The sequence below is a fragment of the Etheostoma spectabile genome, unplaced genomic scaffold (assembly GCF_008692095.1).
Source record: "Etheostoma spectabile isolate EspeVRDwgs_2016 unplaced genomic scaffold, UIUC_Espe_1.0 scaffold363, whole genome shotgun sequence".
In the NCBI taxonomy this organism is placed as follows: Eukaryota; Metazoa; Chordata; class Actinopteri; order Perciformes; family Percidae; genus Etheostoma; species Etheostoma spectabile.
In genome coordinates this window covers 33586-41102 of record NW_022605593.1, presented here as the reverse complement: position 1 = coordinate 41102, position 7517 = coordinate 33586, and the positions used below count along the sequence as shown (strand labels likewise).

Genomic DNA, 7517 nt, shown 5'->3' with positions numbered 1-7517 from the left:
CACACACACACACTCAACAGTGGACTTACCACTAAAGTGTTTCTATGGTCTGATGATTGGAGAGATGAGCTACTTAGCACCCTGGAAGTACACACATAAACATTACATTACATTTAGCTGACGCTTTCATCCAAAGCAACTGGCATGGTGAAAAGAGGAGAACATGTAACAGTTACTGTAATTACGCTGGGCGTGATTCACACACACACACATAAGGTCAGTTGGACAGCGGATTTACTGCTGATGTGTTAAGATGATAATAATCATAGTAGAAATGAGACACACATTACTTTTCACTTTGCTGACACTTTTATCCAAAGTGACTTCCAATGACAGTAACATTCACACACATTTATGGAACATGAGCAATTCAGGGTTCAGTATCTTACCCAAGGTAGGAATAAAATTATACGTAATGTACATTAACTTCCCTTCAGGTGAAGGACCAAATGAACCATTCTTTCTCATGTTCACAGTCACCAACTTTGGACTGTGGGCTCCCCGAAAAAAAAAAACCCACAAACACAGGTAGACATGCAAACTCCACACAGAGAAGTCTTGTTGTTGTAAACTAACCACTCTGCAGCTGTGCAGCTGTGACAGTGTCACTTAAAAAGAAGCATTTGGTCGAATTAAATAGTTTTTTTGTCACATCTGCCTCAGTAGCCTTGTTCTTTAACTGTTCTGCCTCAGTGTCTGCATTTGGTTTCTGAACCCTATAATTAACACCCAGTAATTATTATATTCACTCAGAGGTTGATTTGCTGTTTTCAACCTGCAGCTCGATAGGTTCGGCTCAATCACAAACAGCGACCTCACACACAAGACAGAAGCAACCCAAAACATTTTAAAGTGATTTTCTGTCAATTTTGATCAGCAACCTGAGGTTAGAATTCTTATCAGGCGAATAACTTCCAGTCTCAGATCTTACAAGTCATGAAATAGTATTCTGTAAGTGATAGTCATTGGAGAATGAATAGTTGTAGCAGAGGTCTTACCTTCTTCAGTGAGACGGTGAAAGCCTGTTGAAGCAGAGGAAGTCATCTCCTTATATACACTAAGAACAACACACCAGATATTATCGCATCTTCATCCAGCCCATCGCGGTCATGGCTGTAATCTGAAGAAAAAAAAAACTTGTCACTCACTTGTCACTGACCACATCAGATGTGGAAGTCGTTTACATGTGTTCGACTAACCCTACTCTTTCTGTTAAAGCAACGCCTGGATCACATTTGCAATCATATTTGTATGTTAGGGGTTTGCTGAAGGGTAAAAACAGTTATAGAGGCCGATGACCGCCCCTGTGTACTGTGTGATCAGCTGAAATTTAAAATAAATGATCCCAGCATTGATATAACTGCCACACCGCTCTTTACTGTGTCTGAGCAGAAAGGCAGTGTCAGAATAAAGTGTATGTACAGTCCCTGACAAAAGTCTTGTCGCTTATCTATTTTGTAGAAACACCTGCTGTTAACCTGACTTTTAATTAATCAATTGGTGTAAGAAATAGCTCATATGAAAAGCTAAAACCCTCCCAAATGATGTTCAATGCACTGAAACAAATTAGTTTCACTGAAACAAGATTTATCATTTAAACAAGACGCAAAGGTCAAATTTTGGCAAGACAAAAGTTTTGTCGCCTATACAGAAATTGAACAAATTTACTGCAAATACTAAAATATGACAGCAAATTAAATAGCGGTGCTGTGAGATTCAAATGTAATATCTTGTATGACTTCCATGAGCTTGAAGGACTGCTCCATGCGGTTTGGCAAGGATCCAGACCATGTATTGATGAAGTCATCAGGAATAGTAGGAAAGCTCCTGCTGCCTCCCAGAGTTCATCAATATTCTTTGGTTGGTCTCCATGCTTCCTCTTTCATCCTACCCCACATATGCTCCATGAGTTCATGTCTGGTGACTGGCCGGCCAATCCTGGCATCTGGATCTCTTCGCCTTGAGGAACTTTGAAGTGGAGATGGAAGTATGCGATGGAGCACCATCTGCTGAGAATTTGGCCTCTTTTATGGTTGGGAATATAAGAGGTAGCTAAGATGTCTGGTATTTGAGACTATTGATGTTGCCTTCACCCTGCAGATCTCTGCACACCCCCAACTGGATGTAACCCCAACCAGATTTTTCCGCCACCAAACTTCACTGTTTTCTGGGTGAATCTTGGATCCATGCGGGCTCCAGTAGGTCTCCTGAATATTTTCGGCAACTGTGGTGTAATTCAACCGAAGATTAATCTGAAAATCCACTTTTCCACTTCTCCACGTCCATCCTTTTAGCAGCTGTGGGCCTTGGCACAATGCCACACGGTTTTTCAATTGTCTTTTGTTTAGTGCTGGCTTCTGGGCACTGATTGACCATGGAGGCCATTTCGAGACAGAATCGACAAACTGTCTGGTTGACACAGGGACTTCAGGGGACCAGGTCTCGAGGAGCCTGCTGCAGTGGAAAATGGGCTGGCCTTGGATTTTTGAGCCAACAAACGGTCCTCGAGCAGTTGTCTTGGGGTCTGCCTGATGGTTGTCAAAAACATCTCCAGTGTCTTCAAATGTTTTTTTAATCCTCTGTACTTGACGCTGAGACACATTGAAGGTGTCTGCCACTCAGCAGTGGATCTGGTCTTAACTTTGGTCTCAGGGTGAATCTTAGGCATGTTTGCAGAGGTCTAGTTGCAGTTGATGTAAGGTCTAGTGTACTGGGGTTGTTTTATACACACCTGAGACCTGATTGATCCATTATTAGTCACAGGTGAAGCTCATATGACAAGGCGACAACACTTATGTCTTTGCAAAATGACTCAATGACTCAATGGCTTTACCAAGCTGGGATATTAGAATACTTTTTGACAGTTTCGTTTTGCACTGAAACTTAATACAAAAGCTGGGGATAAAAGGAGCCATTTCTTGTAAATAAATCTTTGATTAGAAAATATTTCAGCACTCGGCTTCATAAAAGATGAAGTCAAGCATAAGCAAATAAATATGAAGTGTACGCTTGTTGTTGCATAACAGGAAAACTGTTTCATGGTGTCTAACAGCCGGACCCGGCTGACACAGTGACACAGAACCTTGTGGCCGAGCTGCACGGACCAGTAAGAGACCAAAAAAAGGAGAAGGACAAAGGACACTCTGCACCAAGCGAGAGGTGCGAACGAAAGAGGAAGTCCGCACCATCTCTGGGGTTCAGGGTGACTTAAAATTCAAGCCTGTTATACCAAGAAAAGTTATGCAAAGTTACTGCTCCCCCTCCCTTATGCACATTCTGCTTTGTAACTAGGGAATGGAAAACCTATTGTTTTCCTGTGTGACACCGGTGCATGCAGAACTACATGCAAAGAAATATAGTACCAAATTCTAAACCAGGTGGTCGAGTCATTACGGTCCACTCTGCTAGTGGAAAATTAACCCTAGGACAAGAATCAGACCCAGTATGGATAAGAGACCCCAAAGGCCAGTCAAGCAAACTGTCCATCCCAATGTTTCCACAATGCCCAGTGAACCTCTTAGGGAGAGATGGTTTGTTACTACTAGGGTTGGCACTAATACCAACCCCTGAGGGACAGATTGTGGTAACAAGAAGAGCAGAACTCCTGCAGGGAGACATTTGCGTCCTCCAAGGGACCGGACAGCCTCATTTTTACCACTCCCTAAACATACCAAATTAACCCCCTCACGACACTGCAACTGCCCTAATGACTGAAGGAAGAAATGCGATATCTGGACCACAGGATAAAATGTCAGACAACAATTTGCATGTTACCCTCTGGTTCTAAAACACAACAGGACCAGATAAAGAATATGAAGCTAAACTGAAAAGTGTCACGCCGAAGCAGTCGCGGGAGTGACTTTAAACAACAAAGTTGCAGAGTTATACAGGATGTGGAGTTAACCACACGTCTCACCGTATAAAAGCAAAAACCTGCAGTGGAAAGACCTGGGGAAAATAGTGCAGCAGGGAGAGAACGCAACTGACTGGGTAGCTACGCCAGTGCTGCCAATGGCCTAATTAAAAAGGCTCTGTTTTGGTCAGTACAGGTACAAGGAGGAAAACGAGGTAAATTCCCAGAGCCACAATATCCATTCCAAACAATTCATATGGACTTCATAGAACTAAACAAATGTGAAGGAAAAGGATACTGTCTGGTAATAAATTATGCATTTTCCAAGTGGGAAAGGACCATATCAGGTATTGCTAATTACCCCAACAGCAGTTAAAATAGGAGAGAGATCTACTTGGGTACACCTAACACATTGTAAAAAGGTCATTTCTGTTGAAAGTAGCTCCAGTAAGGAAGGCGAGCCAAAACCTGATAATAGGTGGATTCAGGCGTCTAGAGCTTGGGTAGACCCGAAAGTCAGAGACGAAAATTTCAAGCCGTCAACCTTGGTAGGAGAGTGAAAACAACAAAAATGACTCCTAAATGGTGGAAAGGGTTAGTAATTTGCAATATAATCCTAGTCTTCTTTGTAGTTCCCTTTCTGTCCATATGGTATCTGTGGGAACCCCCCAAGGAGCCCTCAGACGTACCAGAAAGTCTCAAGATAGGAAAAATAGGAAGAAATGACAGCCATAGAGAAACACAAAGTACAAAAGAGGTACCCCACTGTCAGGGAGATCACTTCTATCAGATAGGAATGCAGGTGTGTGCACCAACTAAATCCAGTATGTGGCGTTCTGATGTAATCACTGTAAACATCTTCTTCAAGCCGGTGTCTCGAGGAGACATCTGGTGGTGGTGTGGAGATGACAGAATATTTGATGAATTACCTAAAAATGTAACAGGAACGACAGAATCAATTACGTCCATTACAACGGTCAGACATTGGGTAATTGGACACAGAGCGGATTCCAGGCAGTTCGTTAAACAGCTAGCAGCAACTTCTCTCATGTAATTCCAAAATAGTACAGCCCTAGATCTGCTGTTGGCCGAGAAAGGAGGTTTGTGTGTTCAACATTTGGAGAACAGTGCTGTAAACGGTAGTCTCGCCAAGGCCATTGAGGGTCTGAGAACCCTCAATGGGAAAATGAAAGAGCACTCTGGCGTTGACACCTCCATGTCGTGACCTCCGCCTTAATCTCAGTTGCAGTGTTTGCTGCAGTCCTAACCTTGTGTGGACGTCGTTGCATTCCTTGTCTGCGTTCTCTGTTAAATCGCATCATCACCACAGCTATATCACCTGTAACTGTACCCACTCCTAGGAGATGGATTTCAATCTGATAACAGCGACAGTGAGGGTGAAGACGATTCAGATCTTAGACTCTATGTACCAGACCTGTTTCCCGACCCATCAGATCATGAATATGATACCGCAGTCTGAGTAAAATGACGACTAGTGAAGCTGACACAACTCTAAGTTTGAATACGTTTGATCTCACTAATATAAACTTTCAAAATTGAAAGAAGTGACTGATACAAAGGGACAGGAGAATCTGAGCAAATATGTGATAAACAGGAGGGAAATGTCAGAATAAAGTGTACATACATTTATCCCATATTTACTCATTCTTTCTATTTGTTTTATCATGGTTACAGTATGAAAGATGAAGTCAAGCATGAGCAAATGAAATGTATGAAGTGTACGCTTGTTTGTTGCATAACAGGAAAACTGTTTCATGGTGTCTCAACAGCCGGACCCGGCTGACACAGTGACACAGCACCTTGTGGCCGAGCTGCACGGCCAGATAAGAGACCAAAAAAAGGAGAAGGACAAAGGACACTCTGCACCAAGCGAGAGGTGCGAACGAAAGAGGAAGTCCGCACCATCTCTGGGGTTCAGGGTGACTTAAAAATTCAAGCCTGTTAAACTAAGAAAAGTTATGCAAAGTTACTGCTCCCCCTCCCTTATGCACATCCTGCTTCGTGACTAGGGACGTCCTAAATGAAATAAAAAGAGAGGGAACGGCGGAGAATACTAACTGAACTCATCTCTGTCCGTTTTACTCGCGAGTATTAACCCTTGTGTTGTCTTCCCTTTTTACCCCTTATCTATCTATCTATCTTAACTTTTGTTGCTTTTTACAAAGTTTTTTTAATGACTTTTTTTGTGTGTTTTTTTTTCATATTTTATATTTTTCTTTTCATCAATTTTGCCGCTTTTTCTAACATTTTTCACCCGTATCTCGGCTTTCTTTATTTTGGATATGAAAATAACTTTGAAAACGGGTCAAATTTGACCCAAAGACAACATGAGTGTTAACCTATGCTCTTGTCTTTGTGCCTTATTTGAGTGTTTTAGGTTGCTTGAACCTGACAGGCAGCATTGTTTCTGAATACTGAACTTTTCTTCATACATTCTGAAACAGCATTTTAAAGAAAACATGTTGAGCATATCCCAGTAAAGGAGGACGGGAAGCGCTGCTGGGTCTTTCTTGTCTTCACCTACACGTGCTTTTTGTGTGTATTTCATTCACAGGATGAAAAAGACATTTGGAGCATTTTGAGAAAACAACCCTGTCCCTTTAGTGGTATATGTACACATCATTTCTAATTTGTTTTGTTAAGTTTTGAGGGGAACGTCACTACTGCCAGGATTATGTGTCATGCAGTCTTGTGTAGAGTACTAGAAAGCAATACTTAAAAAGTAAAAGTGTCTTCTCAGAAAATGACTTTGGTTAAAGTTAAAGTCAACTATCAGAAAATAACTTGATATTTACTGTACTTCAGTATCAAAAGTAATGTTCTGATATTAAATGTATTAATTGTTAGAGGTATAAGTAAAAAGAGCATTGATTATGAACTTGTTCTGCTGCTTCCACATAGTAAAGTAATATAATATATTATTAATATTCAGGGTTTCCAAGTCTTCTTGATGCTCCTGTTGTTTTCAAAAAGCTTGTATATCAGAAATTGGGTTTTCTTTCAACCAAATTGTCCACAAAAATAACATGAATGGTTCCATAGAAAAGCTCTTCACAAGTAAAATATATGATCAGTTCACTACCTTCATTAAATTTGGGTTTTTTATTAAATTTATAGCATATGGAGAGAAAAAAACAATAAAAGAACGTTAAAAAAAAGTGACAAAAATGTTAATTCTTAAAATTAAGGTTAGGGAGAAAAGGGGGATAAAATCTGATACAAATTTATGAAAAAGTAAATGTGTAAACATAATAAAAATCTTAGAAATAAAGGGAACATAGGACCTAATTTGAAATAAATCTTAGAAAAGTGGGAACATAGGGCCTCATTTTCTTTAAAAAATCAAATCTTAGAAATGCGGGAACAATAGGCACGCCCCCAATACTTCATAGTTACTGTGATTAACACACCTCCGCCTACTTGAGCTCCTAAAGTAGGGTGACCAGACGTCCCCGGTTACCAGGGACAGTCCCCGGTTTTGGTGACTTGTCCCCGGCTGGATCTGTCCCGGGTTTTCACTGTGACTGACAGACCCGCAACTGGAATGAAAGAAAGAAAACACCGACCAAACGGATCCGATTGAGCAGCGCTGCTCAGAGCTCTGAAATGTTTTAGAAGCCGTGTTTTACGATGCTAAAATCCC

The 7517-nt window shown here is 41.1% G+C and overlaps 1 protein-coding gene across 1 annotated transcript in view; it reads right to left on the bottom strand.

Moving 5' to 3' along the window:
* The window catches only part of LOC116686428 (phospholipase A and acyltransferase 3-like), a 3837-nt gene extending 2711 nt beyond the window's left edge, over positions 1–1126 (bottom strand). The window contains exons 1-2 of the mRNA XM_032511431.1: positions 999–1126; positions 30–81 (exon numbers count right to left, since the gene is read on the bottom strand). The gene's annotated coding sequence lies outside the window, so the exon portion shown is untranslated. The remainder of the gene's footprint in view (positions 1–29; positions 82–998) is intronic.
* Positions 1127–7517: the final 6391 nt, after the last annotated feature.